The sequence below is a fragment of the Rattus norvegicus genome, chromosome 1 (genome assembly GCF_021556685.1).
Source record: "Rattus norvegicus strain SHRSP/BbbUtx chromosome 1, alternate assembly SHRSP_T2T, whole genome shotgun sequence".
NCBI lineage: Eukaryota > Metazoa > Chordata > Mammalia > Rodentia > Muridae > Rattus > Rattus norvegicus.
Window position 1 is genome coordinate 152,675,384 of NC_141534.1, and position 19,477 is coordinate 152,694,860.

At 38.2% G+C, this 19,477-nt stretch overlaps 1 pseudogene; it reads left to right on the forward strand.

Moving 5' to 3' along the window:
* The first annotated feature begins 242 nt into the window (after positions 1–242).
* Positions 243–7,373, forward strand: Cdca4-ps2 (cell division cycle associated 4, pseudogene 2; annotated as a pseudogene).
* The last annotated feature ends 12,104 nt before the right edge of the window (positions 7,374–19,477 follow it).

Here is a 19,477-nt window from a genome sequence, read left to right on the forward strand (position 1 = left end):
GCAAATCTGTGTTCTGTGTTACTTTCTGTTTTGTCTCTGTGTCATGTTCTCTCGTCTTTGTTTCATGTTGTCTTGTGTTGTCCGAGTCTGCTGTCAGAAGGGTTTGAGTCCCTTCAGAGGGGTGTTTGAGTCCCCCCTGAAGAGAGGTTAGAGTTCCCTTGGTGGTTGCTGTGGGTCCCGTGAGGGGCTTACAGCTGTGACAGGCAGACGTGTTAGTTGTCACAGGCCACAGGCCCTAGAGGATGTTCTACGAGGAGAAAGGAATCTACAGGACACTCTGGAATCCTGTTGGGAGGTGGGATCAGACAGTCCACCACATCCTAGAAGCAGCTAAGGTTAAGCTGCAGTTTGTACCAGGTACTGAAGGTATCAGGCATCTTTGGACATTGGTTATAGGATGCCTTGTCTTGGTCTTGTTTGTCTAGTTTGTTTTCTGTGGTATTGTCGAGTGTTCTTAAGAATTGTATCACCTAATACACTGTTGTTTGACTTATAATACCACCTGTCCTACTAATATGCATGTCCCAGATTCCCGCTGTGAAGGTTCTAACTCTAAAACAAGGGAATGGTGCATCCCCCTAAATATTAAATTTACCTCCACTGTTTGAAACCAGGATTGGACACGTGGATATACTTGGTGTCTTAGAATGTTTCAGTCAGGTGCTGATACAGGGATTATATTTACCATAAAATTGTTAAAAGAACTGGTACATTCCTACTTCCTGGCTTCTGGGCACTCACCCCAAGAAGGAGCCCATGGAGGCACTGAACACAGTACAGGGCACATGAAACTTCATCTACAGCCTGCACTCCACCGAGAGGAGCTGCTTGCTCAAAGAACTGCACTGCTTCGAGTTCATTGCCATCACACAAGAAAAATCGGAAGCTCTACCACCCACTCCAGGACACCTGAAATATATATTCTTCCACAATGTGATGTCTTTTGTAGCATTTGGCTCTTTGGATAACAAAATTATGATTGTTGCAGGAACCCAAATTGAATTGTCCTTTGGAATTATTTTGAGAATTTCAACAATGTTCGTCAACATGTTATTTTTCCTTCTATGTATCAACATATTACATAACTTTCAGTCATTGATACCGTACAGTACTGACATGGGGTTTGCTTTTTTTTACATAACATGCATGGGATAATTATTTATGTCTTTATTTTTTTTCTGATGGTTATATTTCAATGTTGAGTTTGCTCCAAATTATTTAAGATGTTTAATATCAGTTAAAATTGTAATTCCCTCCATGGTGGCATACTTTCTGTGATATTTCATGGTAAACATTTACAATCATATAAATTCATTCAATTTTTAATTTCCACATCTATCCAAAATGGAGGAGACTTTTAAGTATATTTGATTATTTTAATTTTGACTCACACTGTCTTTAAGAGTCAGAGGTTAATCAGAAAGAATAATTGTTGGCCCCCCCATTTTAAATAAGCTGTATATGCTAATATGTATACTTCTTTCTGATTGGCTTTTTACCTTTAATTTCCCAACTTTGAGCAATCACAGTGAATTCTGGTTTGTAAGAGAAAAGCAGTGTTTGGATACTTCCTTTGTCTTAGAATATGGTTAAAAAGAGAATGAAAAAAGAGAAGGTTTGGAAAAGAGAAAATGAGGAAGAGAAAACGTTGAGAGCTGATATCAAAACTGGTTCTCCAACTCCCCTTGGTTCTCCATCCTGGGTCCTTTCATGTTGGACCCTCTAGTATGCCTTCTTTTGCTTATATCTTTTGACACTGGGACATTTAATCGTGTAACCAGCTTTGTTAAACAACAGGTAGATAATATGGCAGCAAAACCTATTCAGGTATAGTATCATAGGCTAGCTATGGAGGATGCTTTGATTATGGACAAGCTCACCTACACATCTCCTCCCAGTCCAGGCAAGGACATTTTTGTCCTTCAGCCAAATGAGGCAAACATACTTTTCTGCCTGCTGTCCTGATGTCTTTGCTGAAAAATCAATGAATTGTCACCTCTGCATGCTCAGCTGGACAGTCAATAACAGGTAAGAGAGTGATATATTCATGAATAAAGGGCCTAAGACATGAGGGCCGCCATTAGCTACTGCCTTATCCCATGACGAACCATGGCCACAAGATTCTCTTGGCCATGTGATAAATATCACTCTAACCTAAGACAAATGCAGTTCCTGAGGGGCTCATTCCAGAACAGCACAGCCATTTGGTCACCTTTTCATTTGACTATAAGGAAGGGGGAGATGTTGGGAATGATGCCCTTGAAGCCCTCCATTATTGATGTTATTATTATGGTTAGAATTAAGTATGACTGTGTTCATGGAACATCCCCAGCCAGCTGCAAAAGACTAATACAAATCTGGTCATCAGGATTAATAATATGATAAAGCTCTGACCTTGCTGAGAAATACATCTGACGTCAAGATACCCAATGTGATGACCTGTACCCTTTCTGAGAAACCAACATCCTGCTGACCAATAGATATGACAAACCTGTAACATTTCTGAAAAACCAACATCCTATTGACATCAGCTGACCACATGAATATTGTGTCCTTGGCCTGCATAAATGTTTCACACTTTCCCTCTGTTACCCCTGTTATACTGTAAATTCAGCCTTGGGAAAAATAAAGTTGTTGCCTTGATCAGACTGTTGTCTTGGCGTCCTTCTTCGCAGCTCTTGTCCCCCATTCTCTTCCAGGTACTCTCAGCACCATCGTTGACAATTCAATATTAGAATGGCTACTCCAGCTCGCTTCTTCTGACCATTTGATTGGAAAATGGTTTTCCAGCCTTTTACTCTGAGGTAGTGTCTGTCTTTGTCTCCAAGGTGTGTTGCCTGGAGCCAGCAAAATGCAGGATCCTCATTACGTATCGAGTTTGGTATTCTGTGTCTGTTTATTGGGGAATTGAGTCCATTGATGTTGAGAGATATTAAGGAATAGTGATCATTGCTTTCTGTTATTTTCATATTTGTAGGTGAGATTATGTTTGTGTGTTTCTCTTTGTTTTGTTGCAGAATGAATAGTTTTTTTTTTTAAGGGTGTAGCTTGGTTCCTTGTGTTGGGCTTTGCTATTATCCTTTGTAGGGTTGGATTTGTAGAAAGATACTGTGTAAATTTGGTTTTCTCATGGAATATCTTGGTTTCTCCATCTTTGTTAATTGAAAACTTTGCTGGATACAGTAACCTGGACTGGCATTTGTGTTCTCTTTGGGTCTGTATGATATCTGTCCAGGATCTTCTGGCTTTCATAGTCTCTGGTGAGAAGTCTGGGGTAATTCTTATAGGTCTGCCTTTATATGTTACTTGACCTTTTCCCCTTACTGTTTTTTAATATTCTTTCTTTGTTTTGTGCATTTGATGTTTTGACTATTATGTGAAAGGAGAAATTTCTTTTTTAGTCCAATCTATTTGGAGTTCTGTAGGCTTCTTGTATGTTTATGAGCATCTCTCTCTTTAGGTTAGGTAAGTTTTCTTCTATGATTTTGTTGAAGATACTTACTGGTTCTTTAAGTTGGGAGTCTTCACTCTCTTCTATACCTATTATCCTTAGGTTTGATCTTCTCATTGTGTCCTGATTTCCTGTATGTTTTGGGCTACGAACGTTTTCCATTTTACATTACCTTTGACATTTGTATTGATGTTTTCTATGGAATCTTCTGCTACTGAGATTCTCTCTTCTATCTCTTGTATTCTGTTGGTGGTGCTCACATCTATGACTCCTGATCTCTTCCCTAGGTTTTCTATTTCCAGGGTTGTCTCCATTTGTGCTCTCCTTATTGTTTCTTTTTCCATTTTTAACTCCTGGATGGTTTTGTTCATTTCCTTCTCCTGTTTTGTTGTTTGTTTCCAGTAGCTTTTTAATGGATTTTTGTGTTTCCTCTTTTAGGGCTTCTAGTTGCTTACTTGTGTTGTCCTGTCCCTTAAGGGAGTTATTTATGACTTTCTTAAAGTTCTCCATTGTCATGATAAAATGTGATTTTCAATCTAGATCTTACTTTTCTGGTGTGTTTGGATATCCAGTGTTTGCTTTGGTGGGAGAATTGGGCTCTGATAGTGCCAAGTAGTCTTGGTTTCTGTTGCTTGGGTTCCTGTGCTTGCCTCTCACCATCAGGTTGTCTCTGGTGTTAGCTTGTATTGCTGTTTCTGACAGTGGCTTGACCGCCCTGTAGGTCTGTGTGTCAGGAGTGCTGTAGACCTATTTTCCTGTCTCCTTTCATCCAGTTATGGGAACAGAGTGTTTTGCTCTCAGACGTGTAGTCATTTCTGTCCACTGGCTTTCAACTCTCCCTGGAGGCGCAACCAGATGGGTCCAACCCCTACTTCTCCTAGGTCCCTGTGCACAGGGACCACAAATGGCACAATGCATTTTCCTCTTGAGTTAGGAATGTGGGCAGGGAGTAGTTTCATCTGGTTTTCCAGTAGGGTCTACCCCTCTGAAGGTCTTGCTCTCCCTGCCACGGGATTTGGGTGCAGGGAGCTGTTTGACCAGTTCAGTTCAGATCCAGACGCAGTCTAACCATGGTGCTCCTGCAGCTTGACTGCTCCTATATTCGTCCAGAGCCACTATGCAATTTCCTCTTGAGATAGGGATGTGAGCAAAGATGGGCAGAAGTGGCAGTCTCTACTGCCCTGCAGTCTCAGGATTGCCCACAGTTCTGGGTGATCAGCTCTCTCCAGGGGGCTTGGGAGCAGGGAGCTATGGGCCAGGATCAGTGTGCTACATTCTTCTATATGCCCACATCTAGTTGAACTAACACCATTTATTGAAAATTCTTTTTTTCCCATTGGATAATTATAGATCCTTTGTGAAAGATCAAATGAAAATAGGAGTGTGGATTAATTTCTGGATCTTCAATTCTATTCTATATGGGATCCCCAAAGGAGAAATTAGAGAAAGGAATGACGTAACTGAGGGGGGGAGGTTGCAACCTCATAGGAAGAACAAAAATATCAATCAACCAGATATCCCAGAACTCCAAGAGTCTAAACCACCAACCATCGAGTACACATGGAGCAACCCATGGCTCGAGCCACAGATGTAGCAGAGAATGGGCCTTGTCAGACATCAATGAGAGGAGAGGCCCTTAGTCAGGTGGAGGCTCAATCCCCAGTGTAGGGGAATGCCAGGGCAGGGAGCAAGAGGGAGTTGATGGGTGGGTGATAGAGCAACTTCATGGAGGCTAGGGATAGGGAAATGGGATTGGGAATTTTTGTAGGGAAAACCTGGAAAGGGGATAATATTTGAAATGTAAATAAAGAAAATATCCTAAAAAGTTTTAGTCATAAAGTAAAGCATATAAAAGTTACTCAAATATAGGGACTGGTGAGATGGTCATAAACATGGACCTAATTTCAAATAGAAAGAAATCTGTTAGAGGAGGCAGATTAAAGAATGAGGCCTTCCTGGAGCAGCACTATAATATACAGTAGTGGAAATGCCTTTAATTACTGAAAAAGTCAGCCCTGAATCAAGGGAAGAGGAGTTAAACAGAGAGTTGAGAAATTAAACATGCACAACTATCATAATTATTCTTAATAAAAATTTACTTAGGAGCCTTTTCAAAAGAAATATTCTTCCAGAAGTCCTGTCATTATTTAAGCAGAGTTCGTTTCCTCCATTTGTAGGGAATGAGCTGTTTTCAGTTTGCTGGTTGGGAAATTTACAAAGAAGATCTGATCATGTAGCCAGTATCTCTTCTCAAATTACACATTTTTAGAATTAAGAAATGTAGCAAAATACTGTGGAGACATTTCTTGTTTCCAGGTCTTCGCATTTTCTAAAAATTTCGATTTTAAGAGAATAATCAGGGAAGTATGTGAAACTCTGAATGATGAAAAAGCAATATAATCGCTGTATAACAATTTAGTGGAACAAGGCAAGAATACTGTAGTAGCTTCAGGACACTCTGGGCTAAAGAAAGAGATTATGTCTGAAAACCATTCAAATAATAATAACATCAATAATAATTCCATACAAATTTATCCTTGAAATATTCATCAAATTTCCTGACACCTATGTAGAACTTACGTGTGGAGGAAAACTTCACTTTGACCAATAATATGGCAAGGTTTCAGAGAAATCTGTAGTACCTGTATTTAACAGGAGTAAACTGAGCATCCGTAGCATCATTGAAAGAGATATTAATGTTCTATAAATCAAATTCTTTATTGTACCAATCTGAAATTCATTCCCATAGATTTACTTGTTTGAGTTTCTGGTAAATACTCTCTCTGTCTCACTTTTGTATTATTTAATAGTGAGAAAACAAAACAGAAACCAAGCATTCTGTAGAACCTGGAACTTGGAACTCTTTTGGGTGGTGTGTAAGAATCACCTTAGAAATTTCCATATTGGGCTCCGCCCTGTACTCCACAGATAGGAACTTGCTACATCTCCTTGGCCACCCTTTGTTGTGGCTGACTGATCCTGGCGCCTGACAAAGTGGTGCGACTTCCTTGGCATAGGACAGGAAGTTTGCTAGAGAGCTGAAGAGAAAATGTGGTGACCAGGAAGAAGGAGTAAAGGGTTTTGGCACTGTTCTTTCCTAAAGCTTTCAGCAACCGTCACTCCTGCATATGTCCCTTGTCAAGCTCCCGCTCTGTCACATGCTAGTGGAGCCCAACCTCTGCTGCTTGGTCCCCATTGCCAGCACGGTCGCGGGATCCAGGAGGAAATGAGCCAGAATGGCATGTGGCAGGGGATGGCACCCCGTAGTGTAGAAAGGGCACCGATTGACCACCTAGTGTCCACAGTATTCCTGTGTTGTACAGTGAGGAGGCTGGGCGGGGAAGCACCCCACTTCAGAACTGGAAGATAATCCATTGCAAAGCTCAGCTTCCGAACTTCCCATAGTTGGCTCAGGACAGGGGCAAAGGAACCCTCAGAGCAGCCTTTGGGAGATAGACAACCCACAAGAATACCAGGGAAGCCTTCAGAAGTCCCTGGACCAGATTTTTGAGACCCTGGAGAGAAAAACTCCAGTTCAGTGGAGCAACTTCTCAAATGCAGACAGATCTTTCTATGACCTGGACACAGTGCTAACAGGAATGATGAGTGGGACCAATTTCAGTCTGCAAGGTCTTGAGAGCTTCACTGCAGTCATACTTCCTCCGAGCTCTACTTGTGAGTCTGACTTGGATGAGCCGGACCATATAGTAGAGATTCTGGTGGAGACCTGCCAGGACGCCCCAGTAGGTCAAGGACAAGGCCACCACTCCCCATGCAGCTTCCATGTGCTGTGATCCAGAGACAAACACTTGTCCTAAAAGTGGCTCTGACTCCTCAGACAGAGTCCTTACTTTTCTGTCTGACTAGGAAAATATCCTGGACAGACTTTCCTCTGCAACGATTGCAGCCCTGGAGATCCCACAGTGATAGTTCCCTGGGGGCTACATAACAGAAGCATTCTCAAGGTACTGAGTAAGCTCTCTAAAGACTTCTCCGCCCTGAGCTCCTTATTCTAACTGTTTGACATTGGAATTACTGTGGAGGATGCTGTGCCAAAGCTGTGTCTAGTCTATTTTAAATTAGATAGGTGAACTATCTGTTTATCATTTTATACTTCAGATTTTCTTCTATTTTCTTAAAAAGTATATTTTCCATAAGCATTCTCTGCTGTTACATTAGAAACATTTATAGCGTAAATAAGATTGGTGTGCTGTTTTTAAGGTTTAAATAGAAACTTCTTTTGTTAATGAGTCTCTACACTCCCAAGGCAACTGTAAATGTAGCCAGCCATGTGTTTATGTGAGAGGCTCCATTATGGTCTACATTCTAGTAGAGTGCTTGACATGAGAACCTTGCACAGCTCCACTGCCCCCTCACTGGGTCTGCTCTGCAAGAGCTGTTTCCTAGGCTTTCGTGTTTTATTTATGCATATTTATATGTAAATGCCACTGAAGTCTAAAGTCTTATATCTGGAAATCACAACACCAGTTCTTCAGAAACCACTGTGAGGCAGTGCCTTATGCAGGTCTCCTGGGCCATTCCTGTCTGGTTCCCAGCCCAGTAATGTGTGACATGAGGACATGACATCCCAACAATACCCACACATGATGCATGTCAAGTATATACATGGAGCTATTGGATATCCGGCATGTGTGTGCTTAGAAAGGGTGTGCAGCTCCACCATGTGCTCAATAGGAAATTCCTGTGTTTGCTTACATTAAAATTGCACTTGAACATTTTAAGGTTAAAAACAATCTGACTCGATCCAATTTAGGGCTCCTCCCTCTTGGGGATGGCCCCTATTCTGTCTGCTTGAATCTCAAGGTCCTGATACCCTATCACATGTCAGACTCCACCCCCGCCCTATGTATATTATTTGTTTCTCTTATGTTTTTTTCTTTTTTTTTTTTTGGACTTCCTCACCTGAACCTAAGAGGTTTAATTTTGTATGCATGTATGACTATTCTTCAGTATCATCAATGTAAACCTCACTTAATTAAAAGTATCAAGCCAAAAAAAAAAAAAAACCAAAAAGAAATTCCCATTTTGTTTTTATGTGGTTTCTAGTGCATTTGTTCATTTATTGTAATTCATCATTAAAAACAAAGATAAACTAATTTCAATAATTGATATTAGGTGCTTCTAAAAATAAAAGTTAATAATTCTAATAAAGTGATTGTGGTTGATTTTAAAATATTAGTATATATTATTAATTAATTAGTTTATTTACTTACATCACAAATGTCTCCTCTCCTGGGACCCCCTTGAAGAGTTTTTCCTCTGCCCCCTCTTCCCTTCCCCTCTGAGAGTGTTCCCACCATCACCAGTCATCCCCCACCTTTGCACATCAAGTTTTTACAGAATTTGGCATATCCTCTCACACTGAGGCCAAAAAAGGCAGACACTTGCTACATAAGTGCTAAGGGCCTTGGGCCAATCCTTGTATGGTTTTTTCCTGGTGGCTTTGCCTCTGGGAGCTTCCAGAGGTCCAGGTTCGATGACACTATCAGTTTTCCTATGGGATTGCCAACACCTTCAGTTCCTTCAATCCTTTACCTTACTGTTCCATAGGGGTCCTTGGTCTCTGTTCAATTTTTGTCTGTGAGTATCTGCATCTGTCTCAGTCAGTTGCTAGTAAAGCCTCTCCGAGAACAATGATGCTGGGCTCCTTGGTGCAAGCACAATATAGCATCATTAATAGTGTCAGGGATTGGTCTCATCCATGAAATGTATCAGAAGTTAGGCTAGTCATTGGTTGGTCACTCCTTCAGTGGCTCAACCAAATAGACATTCCATTTCTATCTCTGCATTCTTTTCAGACAGGAGAAAGTAAGGGTGGAAAGTTTTGTGGGTGATTTGATGTACCCATCTCTTCAGCGATGGACCTGTCTGACTACCAGAGGTGTTCTCTTCAGGTTCCATGTACCCACAGTTGGGCATCTCATTTAAAGTCACCCACATTGAACCCTGGAAGCCTCCCAATCCCAGGTCTCTGGGACTTTCTAGGGGTTATTCTTAACCCCTTCCCTTATAGTTGCTTATTTCCATTCATTCTGCAAGTCTTCTGTGCCTATCTCTTGTCTCCCTGATACCTGATTCTGCCACACTATTCCCCTCCCCTCTCCACTCCCAAACAGCTCCCTGACTCCTTTTGCATCCTATGTGTATTTTGTTTTCACTTCTCATTGATCTTCAATTGAAGCTTCATTCTTGCTTAACTTCTTAATGTCTGTGGGATTTATCATGGGAATTCTGTATATTTTAGCTAATATTCACTTATCAGTGAGTATGTATAATGCATATCCTTTTTGGTGTAGGTTTCCTCACTCAAGATGATATTTTCTATATGTTTTTAAATTGTTTAAATTTATCTTTTAGTGCTTGTATCCATGCTATGTGAATACACATGCCATGCCACATATGTGGAGGTCAAAGAAAGATTGCAGCTCTCTGTGTATTATCTCCTTACAACATCTAGTTATTAAAAATTGGACTAAAAATCAGTTTCACAGCAAGTGTTTATACCAGCTGAACAATCTTGTTGCCTATTATAAACATTTCAACAATGAGATAATCCTTTTGATAGACATGTCTAACCTGTCCTGTGGGATGCTTATATTCAAGTATAAGATATAAATACAGTCCAAGAGGAAATAGTAAATGTGCTCAAAACAGGAGGAGATAAATTTTCTTTTTTTCATTAATGAATTTCTTTATTCAAATTACATCCAGATTGCAGTTATGTTTATCTTCTGTAGGAGTTCCGTAGTCCTACATGTAAACAAACATCATCTGTAAATAACAATACTTTGAATTTTTCTTTCCGAATTGTATCTTCTTGATCTCCTCTAGTTGTCTTCTAGCTCTAGCTAAAAATTCAAGTACTGTATTGAGTAGATAGACAGTAGATAGCCTTATCTTGTCCCTGATTTTAATGGAATTGCTTTGTTTCTCTCCAGATAATTTGATATTGACTATTGGCTTGTTGTATATTGCTTCAGTTATGTTTAGGTGTGTGCAGTGCACCCCTGATCTTTACAAGACACATATCATTCAGGGCTATTAGATTTTGTCAAATCCTTTTTCAACATCTCATGAGATGGTCATGTGTGCTTTTTTTCTTTAAAATTGCTTATATGATAGATTATATGGTAGGCTTTTATATATTGAACCACCCCTTCATCCCTAGGATGAAGCTTACTTCATCATGGTGACTCATGTTTTTGATGTGATCTTGGATTTGGTTTGCAAATATTTTATTGAATATTTTCCATCAATGTTCATAAGAAAAACTGGTCTGAAATTCTCTTTCTTTGTTGATGTTTCCTCTATGATTCTCTTAGTTTATAATGCATTGATTTTAGCCCTGAATTTTTGTTTGAAGACTCTGAAATTAAGGATGCCATCCACCATGTCTGGATTATTTTCCCAAGCTCATTATAAAATGAAGGACTCCCATTCTTAGCAGGTCTTCTCTTCTCTGCCTCATTCTCTATGGAGACTGTCTTTAAGCACAGCTTCCTTACCTTCCTAGAGGATGATTCTGTACATACTTCTCTCCAAGCACTGCCTGACTCAAAACATGTCTTATTCAGCCCTTCCCACAATAATTATCTACTGGGTTATGACCAATCAGCTCTTCTGGTATGTTACCCCAAAAACCTCTGAGGCAAATCACATAGCCTTTGGCTACATTACAGATTCAACTTCCTTTCTCTCAAGAAAAACCTTAATAAAGTAAAGCTGTTTTATTGAAGCTGATCCCTGAAGTCAATTGTTATACTCATGCCATCCAAGCACAGCCCTCTGCCTCACGCTCTCATTGTCCTCACAGACTAGTGACTAACAATACTCAGAGTAAAGAATGGTCACAAGTTTGATTATTTTCTGCCTTTTTCTCCTTTTGGATCTGATTGCTTCTTTTGGTTCTAAAGCTTCCAGGAACGGTGTTATGTTGCTAGCATCTGATGTCTTCAATTTCTTTATGAAGGTGCTTATTGCAATGAACTTTCTTTTTAGCACTGCTTTCATTGTGCCTCATAAGTGTAGTTATGTTAGACTTTTTTCCCATTGAGTTCTAGGAGGTGTTATATATCTTTATTTCTTCTCCAACACAGTGATAATTGAGTAAACGGCTGTCAAGCTTCCATGAGTTTTGTAGTCTTTCTGTTGTTTGTTATTATAGAAGCTCAGCTTTAAGTCATGGTGATCTGATAAAATATAGGGGGGTTACATTAATTTTCTTGTATTGATGAGACTTGGTTTCTGACCAAGTATAAGGAAGGTTCCGTGAGGTGATGAGAAGAAAGCATATGCTTTTGTGTTTGGGTGAAATGTTCTGTACACATCTGTTAAGTTTGTTTGTATCATTTCATTGCTATTTTCATTATTCTCCTGTTCAGTTTTTGGTTGGATGACTTGTCATTTGTTGAGAGTAGGGTATTGAAAGCCACCACTATAAATGTATGGGTTTTAATGTGTGATTTAAGTTTTAATAATGTTCCTTTTATGAATGTGTGTGCTTTTTAACTTGTGGTATAGATATTTAAAACTGAGGAGTCATCTAGGATGATTCTTCATCTCATGGGAATTATTTGATAGGGAAACTTTCTTTTCTGGTCTAATCTATTCCATGTTCAAGGAGCTTTTTGTATGTTTATATGCATACATTTGAATTATTTTATCTGGAAGTCAATTTTCTTCCTTTACTTCATTTTTAGATACTTGAAAGGCTACATACATAAGTGTACTTATTGTGTCCACTTATTGTGTCCACTTGCTTGGAAACTCTTTTTTCAAACTTTTCCTCAGAGATAACATCTATCTTTAACACTGAGTTATATTTATTTTACATATCAGAATGATAAATCCTGTCCTTACACCCACTCTGTTAGCCTATGCCTTTTTTACTGGGGAGTTGAGTCCATTGCTTTTGAGAGATATTATCAAAAAGTAATTGGCTATTTCTGTTATTTTAGGTTTGTTAGATAGTAATACAGGTAGTATTAGTTTTGTAGTTTTGTGTGTATGTGTGTGTGTGTGTGTGTGTGAGAGAGAGAGAGAGAGAGAGAGAGAGAGAGAGAGAGAGAGAGAGGGAGAGAGAGAGAGAGAGAGAGAGAGAGAGAGAGGGAGAGAGAGAGAGATACAGATACAGAAAGACAGAGAGACAGAGAGACAGAGAGTAAGAGAGTAAGAAAGAGAGAGACGGAGAATTTGCTTTCCTTCTTTTGTTGGTTTTTTGTTTTTTGTTTTTTTTTCATTTTTTGGTATGGAATTGTTTATTTCTGATATTTTCTTTGGTATAATTAACCTCCTCCTATTTGAGTTTTTCTTCTAGTATCTTCTGTAGGGTTGGATTTGTGGAGAGGTCTTGTTTAAATTTGGTTTTGTCATGGAATATTTGTTTCCTCCATTTATGGTGGTTGAAAGATTTGCTGGGTGTAATTGACTGGGCTGATATCTGTAGTATTTTAGGGTTCTCAAGATATGTACCTAGGTTCTCCGGGCTTGTAGAATGTCTGATGGGAAGTAGGGTATGTTTCTAATAGGTCTGTCCTTATAGGTAACTTGCCATTTTTCCCTTGCATTTTTTAATATTGTTTCTTTATCCAATGCATTTAACATTTTGATTATTATGTAATAGGGGAACTTTCTTTTCTGGTCTATTTAATGTTCTAGGAGCTTTTTGTATGTTTATATGCATCCTTTTCCTTAGTTTTGGAAAATTTTCTTCTATGATTCTGTTGAAAATATTTTCTCAGTCTTTCAGATAGTAATTTTTTCTTCTATTCTTATGATTCTGTTTTGTTCTTTTCATAGTGTGCCAGATTTCCTGGATGATTTGCATTAGAAGCCTTATAAATTTAACATTTTCTTTTACAGATGAGTCTATGTCCTCTTTCATCTCTTCAGCCTGTGAGACTCTTTCTTCCATCTCTTTTACACTGCTGATAATGCTTGCTTCTGTAGTTCTTGTTTGCTTTCCTAGATTTAATTTTTAGAATTCCCTTAGTGTGTGTTTTCTTTATTACTTCTGTTTTGATTTTCAGGTATTGAACAGTTTCCTTCATCTTTCTTTTGCTTTTTAATTTTTTTTATTCCTGGCTTCCTTGATATTTGTTAAGGGATTTATTAATTTCTTTCAGTTTTTTGTTTGTATTTTCCTTAAATACTTCAAGGTATTTTTTTCTTGTTATTTCATTTTCAACAACCATTATATTGTTAAAACATTTTTAAAGGTCATTTTGTTCTACTTTAGTTACACTCAAATATTCCGGTCTTTCTATCATTGGATAAGTAGGATATAGTGATGCCATATTGCCCTGGCTATGGTTGATTGTGTTCTTAACCTGACATTCATGCATCTGACTTTAGAACAATTATAAGTCTAGTGCTATTTTCTGAGTTCATCTTTGTCAGATGTGTATTTTGTTCCATAGTTTCTGTTTCTTTTGTAGCCTGGATATCTAACATGTTTCTTGAGCTCTGAAGTACCAGGGATTTTACTTCTGCCAATGAGTATCTGTCTTTCTGACTGCTATGGCCTGAACCTCAGCAGCTAAAAACTGACAGAATTGTGGGCAGGGCCCTGGCCATGGAGCAAGTAGTAAGGTGGGAGTGGAAATAAGGTAAATTGGAACTTGGAAAACTAAATCTAGACAGTAGGACAATTTGGCAGCCAGTGAGATCACTCACCTGTTATTTAACCTTGTTTTGTTTTAATTTGCATCTAAAATATAATAATTGTGACTGCTAATTTCAAAAAGTATGGATTATAAAGAATATTGCACTGTTTTATTTTTATTAATATGATCCTAGATACGTCTAGAAAAAGAGAATCTTAGTGCTGTTCCTGGACAGTGGTCTTGGTTGATGTAAGAAAGCATGTTAAGCAAGCCATGAAGTGCAAGCCATGAGGTAGAACACTCAGTGATCTCTGCTTCAATTAAGGTCTCCAGGTTCCTGCTCTGAGTTCCTGTCTTGGCTTCCATCAATGTTGGAGTGTAATCAGGGTGTTGTAAGCTGAATAACCCCTTTCCTTCACAATTTGTTTGGTTTCATAGTGTTTTATCACAATGTAAGAAATCATAAATAAGACAAAAATTGGTATAATGTTCATGGAGCATTGTCTTGTTCTTTTGGGAAATTGGTAAAAAGGGATTTAAAACTTTGAGCTAAAAATATTCTTTGAGTGTTCTGGAATTAGTGAGTAATTATGGGAATATATAAAATGATACAGACAACAATGTGGATAATGGAGGCCTGGCTTGTTAAGTTTAAGGGGAACACCTGAGAGTCCCTTAATTACTGTATTAGGGGAATCAATATTTTACCTTAAAAAATATTTTGCACTGTCCATTGTAACTATTGAGTTGTTCTGTTAAAGAAAAAGCCAGCATCACTGAAGCAAAATCTTCTGTGAAGGATTTCTTCAGGGTCAGCATGCAAAATCTGTGGTCCAGAAGAGACAAAAGATGATGTGGCCCAAGTGATATTAGTTTTGAAGGCATAAACAGTGTCAAGGATAGCCCTGAGGCTTAATCTTATGAGAAATCGGGACAACAGCTGAGGCTTGTCATTATGAAAGGTCAAGAAAGAATACTGGTAAAGATACAGCCTTAGTTATTGTAAATGTCCCAAGATTAAACCTGTCATGAATAGAAACAGAGGCCTGGCACTATGTACCAGGTACAGAGTTTCTTGAAGATGCCCCATGAAGCTATGAATCTAGGTTCATCCCAGTTGCAGAAATAGCCTGTACATTGGAAAATACTTGTAATATTTGTATCATGCTACTCCTATCAAGAAAGCAAGAGCTGTATTTAAGAATGGGTCATTCTGAGCCTCTGAAAACAATCTGCTGAGAGTTGGGAGGAGGGTTTGGTGAGCTGTATATTCAACTGCTGATTGCAATGCTCTACGACCTAGTTACAGTGCAGACACTGGCATTATCATGAACATTGAAGGTGTGGCTAATGTCTTAGTGAAATAGTAAACACTGGAACCTTGAGTAATGCCTTTGAGGCTATGGGAAAGAGCTCTAAAATACATGGATATATATATATATATATATATATATATATATATATATATATATATATATATATATATATATCCAAGTATCTTATCTTTTACCCTTAACAGGTAGACAGAACTCTGATTCTTTTGCAATGCTAAGAAAACCAAATGTATGCTTTCTGTCACCTAAGTACAGAAGTAAATGACTGATTGATATGTAAAATAAAAGACTGGACCCGTATTCTAAAGGAGAAGATCTATCCAAAGAATTTTTTTAAATAAAAAGAGAACACTCCGTGGAAAACAGACAGAGGCACAGATGTAGAAGAGAGAGACACAGACAGACAGATACACACAGACAGATTCATATAGACAGATAGGCACACTCACACACCCACATAAGGAAGCAAGATATCCATCCACAGAGAGATCTCTTAGAATAGCAAGCAAGCAGAATACAAACAAATCTCCAGAGAGAAGGCAGAACATCCAGAAAAGCATACTGGAAAAGCTGTATGGAGCAGAACACAGGTCATTAGCTTGGATCCAGGGTTTGACTTCCAGTCAAATATATCTATGTTCCCAGACACTCCTCTCAGGAACCCTTACCATGCTGAGCCTGGTCCTAGGCATTTGTTAACATTGCTGATCTTTTTCTCTTCTTTACTATGCTTCCTGATTTTGTGTTTTTATGCATATGGGTTTTATCAAGAGGGAGAGACTGAGAGAAAAGAGGGAATGTGGGATGTGTATTTGTGTATATGTGTCTGTGTTTGTGTCTGTGTGTGTTCATGAATATGCATGCTCAAACTTCCTTTTTTCAAAAACTTGTTTGTTTCTTTTACTTATTCTGTTTTTGTTTGCTTGCTTGCCTATTTGTTTCTAAGGAGAGGGAGAAAGAAGGTTTGTTTTGTATTGATGGGAAGGAGGAGAGGCTACCGTAGGAAATTGTGGATGGGGATAATGTGACTACAATATTTTTATCACTGCTAGTCTGGATTCACAGGTACCCTGTGTGAGAGGAACATAAATAAATGCAGTAATAACATCTGTCAACGTAGGGGCAAATGTGCCCAGCTATCTTCAGAAGATCTGTGTGGACATATTGCTTGCCTGAGTTCCTCCTTCAACTACCTTGGAGCCTCAGGCTATGTTTGTGTCTGTTAGCCTGGATTCACACAGAGGAGTTTATCCTAACTGTCCTCCACCCTGCAGCTGACCAAAACAGATGCAGAGACACATACCCCAACTATATGAGGAGGTCAGCAAGTCTAGGTGAAATTTAGGAGAAGGTTTGAGAAACCAAGAGGGGATAGGGACTCCTCAAGAAGGCCAACAGGGTCAACTAACTTGGAACCTAGGAGGCTGCCAGAGACTGAACCGCCAACCAAAGAGGATACATGGGCTAGACCTAGTTATCCCCACCTCACTTGCAGCACACATAGAGCAGATGGTCAGCCTGGTCTTCATGAGGATCTCCCAACAATTGCAGTGGAGGCTTCCCCTGACTATTTGCTTGCCTGTGGTTCCTAACTAGTTTGTTTTGTCTAAACTCAGTGGGAGAGGGTGTACTTATTCCTGCATTGACTTGAGGTGCCAGGGTGGGTTGTTTCCCCAGGAAGGACCTCTGCCTTCTCAGAGATGTGGAGGGCATTTTGGGGCCTGGGTAAGGGGCAGACTGTGAAGAAATTAATAGGAGTAAGAGACATACTGAAAATGAATAGAAGCGAGAGGAGGAGGGGAATCATATAAGAGGGAGAGAGAAAGAAACGATATTTTTATATAAATGTAGTAGTACCTTAAGTTTTTCCTTGACTGTTTTCTATTGAACATTTCTGTAGATCAGTGTAGCTATTTGGGACATAATTAATTTTTACTCATTACTTTTTATCTACTGACAAGATGTGGAGAGAATCATATGAGATGTTTTGGAGCAATAAAGACCTTGGTATAGAGATCAATCAGTTAATCATTTCAGGTTATGAGCTTTCAACCAAAAGTCAAAGTAAGAGTATACATGGCAAATATATCTGGAGATGTCATTTTATTGATACAGCTCTAATGAAACATGAGAATGGATAAAATTTAGACATTTTCAGAAAAAAATGTCTGGACACACAAGAAGAATGTATGGTTTAGGGTTAAGATCCAGGAACTTTGTAGGCTATTACAACCATATGAAAAAAAATCAGAAAAAAATGGTGAATAAATTACTGCAAAATTACATTGCCTGTAATATCACTCCCAATTTCCTCCATACATATAAAATCATTTTAGATAGTATATTTTTACATTTATCAATGGAAATTTGAAACATAAACCTTAAACCGTAGAAAAATTCAGATTCTACCTGTTCTTAGAAAAGAGTTACTTTTCAGATATTGTAGGAAGATTTTCTAGCAGATAGTCTTCAGGATACAAAAGTTTTCATATACATTACAATTTAATTCAGCGGTAGGACACCTGAAAGGGCAGTAGAACATGTATCCTGCTTTGCAGACAGACATTATACCATATGGTTGCATCTTTAGGATTGTGAGAAAACGTGACATTAAGAACTAAATTGTAGTTGTTTCTTATCAGCATAATACATATATAAGAAATGAGGAAAATATTTTACCTTTTAATAATATTTCTTGTGGATGTAATTGAAATTTTATCTAGTCAAAATGTCTCTAACAGATTTTTTTAAATAACATTGATACTCCCTTGGTGTCCCCAATAAGGGATCATTCTGAATAGACTTATGAAATTTCCATGTCTTTAGAGAATGTTATAATTATTGGTGCTTTCTAAACATCATATTACTCAGCAAATTGTGTATAAATTATAATAGATCATGAAGAACATGTTCATATTTCCCGAAAAACAGCGTAATTATATACTTCCTCAATTTTATAGTATTTTATTGGAGACATCATAGTTGTTGTCTTTTTTTTTAAGTTACAAAACACAAAATTAGATACTCTGAACAAATTCTCCTACAATACATCCATTATTAACCTATTTTTTCTAGGTGGTATCAATATATGTAGCAAAAAAAAGCCATTACAAGAAACCAAGAATTGATTCTAGCTCATTTTTGCAGATACTATCCAAATAACAAAGAAAGATCATGAAAGAGCTGGTCACAGTGTGTCAACAAAGCAGAAAATGAAATTATCCATTCTTATGGTACTCTGCTCAGCTTCTTTTCTTTCTTTCTTTCTTTCTTTCTTTCCTTCTTTCATTCATTCTTTTTTTTTTCCTAAGCAGGTTGACAAATGCACAGCCAGGATAAATCTTCCTATCAAGGTCAATACTTTCTGGAAATTCCCATAAAGACATATCCATACTAAATACCATTCTTCTTAATTGACACTAAAATTCATGAAATATACAACAAACATTGCCATCTCATACCATTCTCTTTCAAATTTAATCTCTAAATCCAACATTTTTAAGCATATGTCACCCAAATGTGTTTAGTACATCTGTAAAAATCTCTAAATATCAACTTTTAATATCAACATTGCTTGAATGTCTTGGTGCCTCGGAGAGATGAATCAGTTGTTAAGGACAGGTATTGATCTTGCTAGGTATGAAGGCTTTTGTTCCAGCATTCACATTAAGTTATCCATATTACATCATTTTTGTCCATATGAGCTGTTATGGCTATTGATGTCATCCTCACTCATATATACTCATCATTTCACATACATACAATGACATAATTTTAAAAAAAGGGGGGTGGTTTAAGTTCAGGATTCAATTTTATCCTGAGGCAAGGCAAGAATCAAAGGCAAGAATGTGTCTGATCTTTATTCAATGGCACACAGCAAATCATTCCATTCTACAAAAATAATGTTGGGTGAACAATAAAGACAGATTAAGTCAAATCCAACAGGGTATGTGCAAAAGATTTAGCTTTTTGTGTAGCATTTGAGATTTATCATGGGTTCATCTGCATTCCAATAGCATTAGGCCAACATTCCACTCATTTAGTTCTGCAAATTTTAGCTCAGGTGA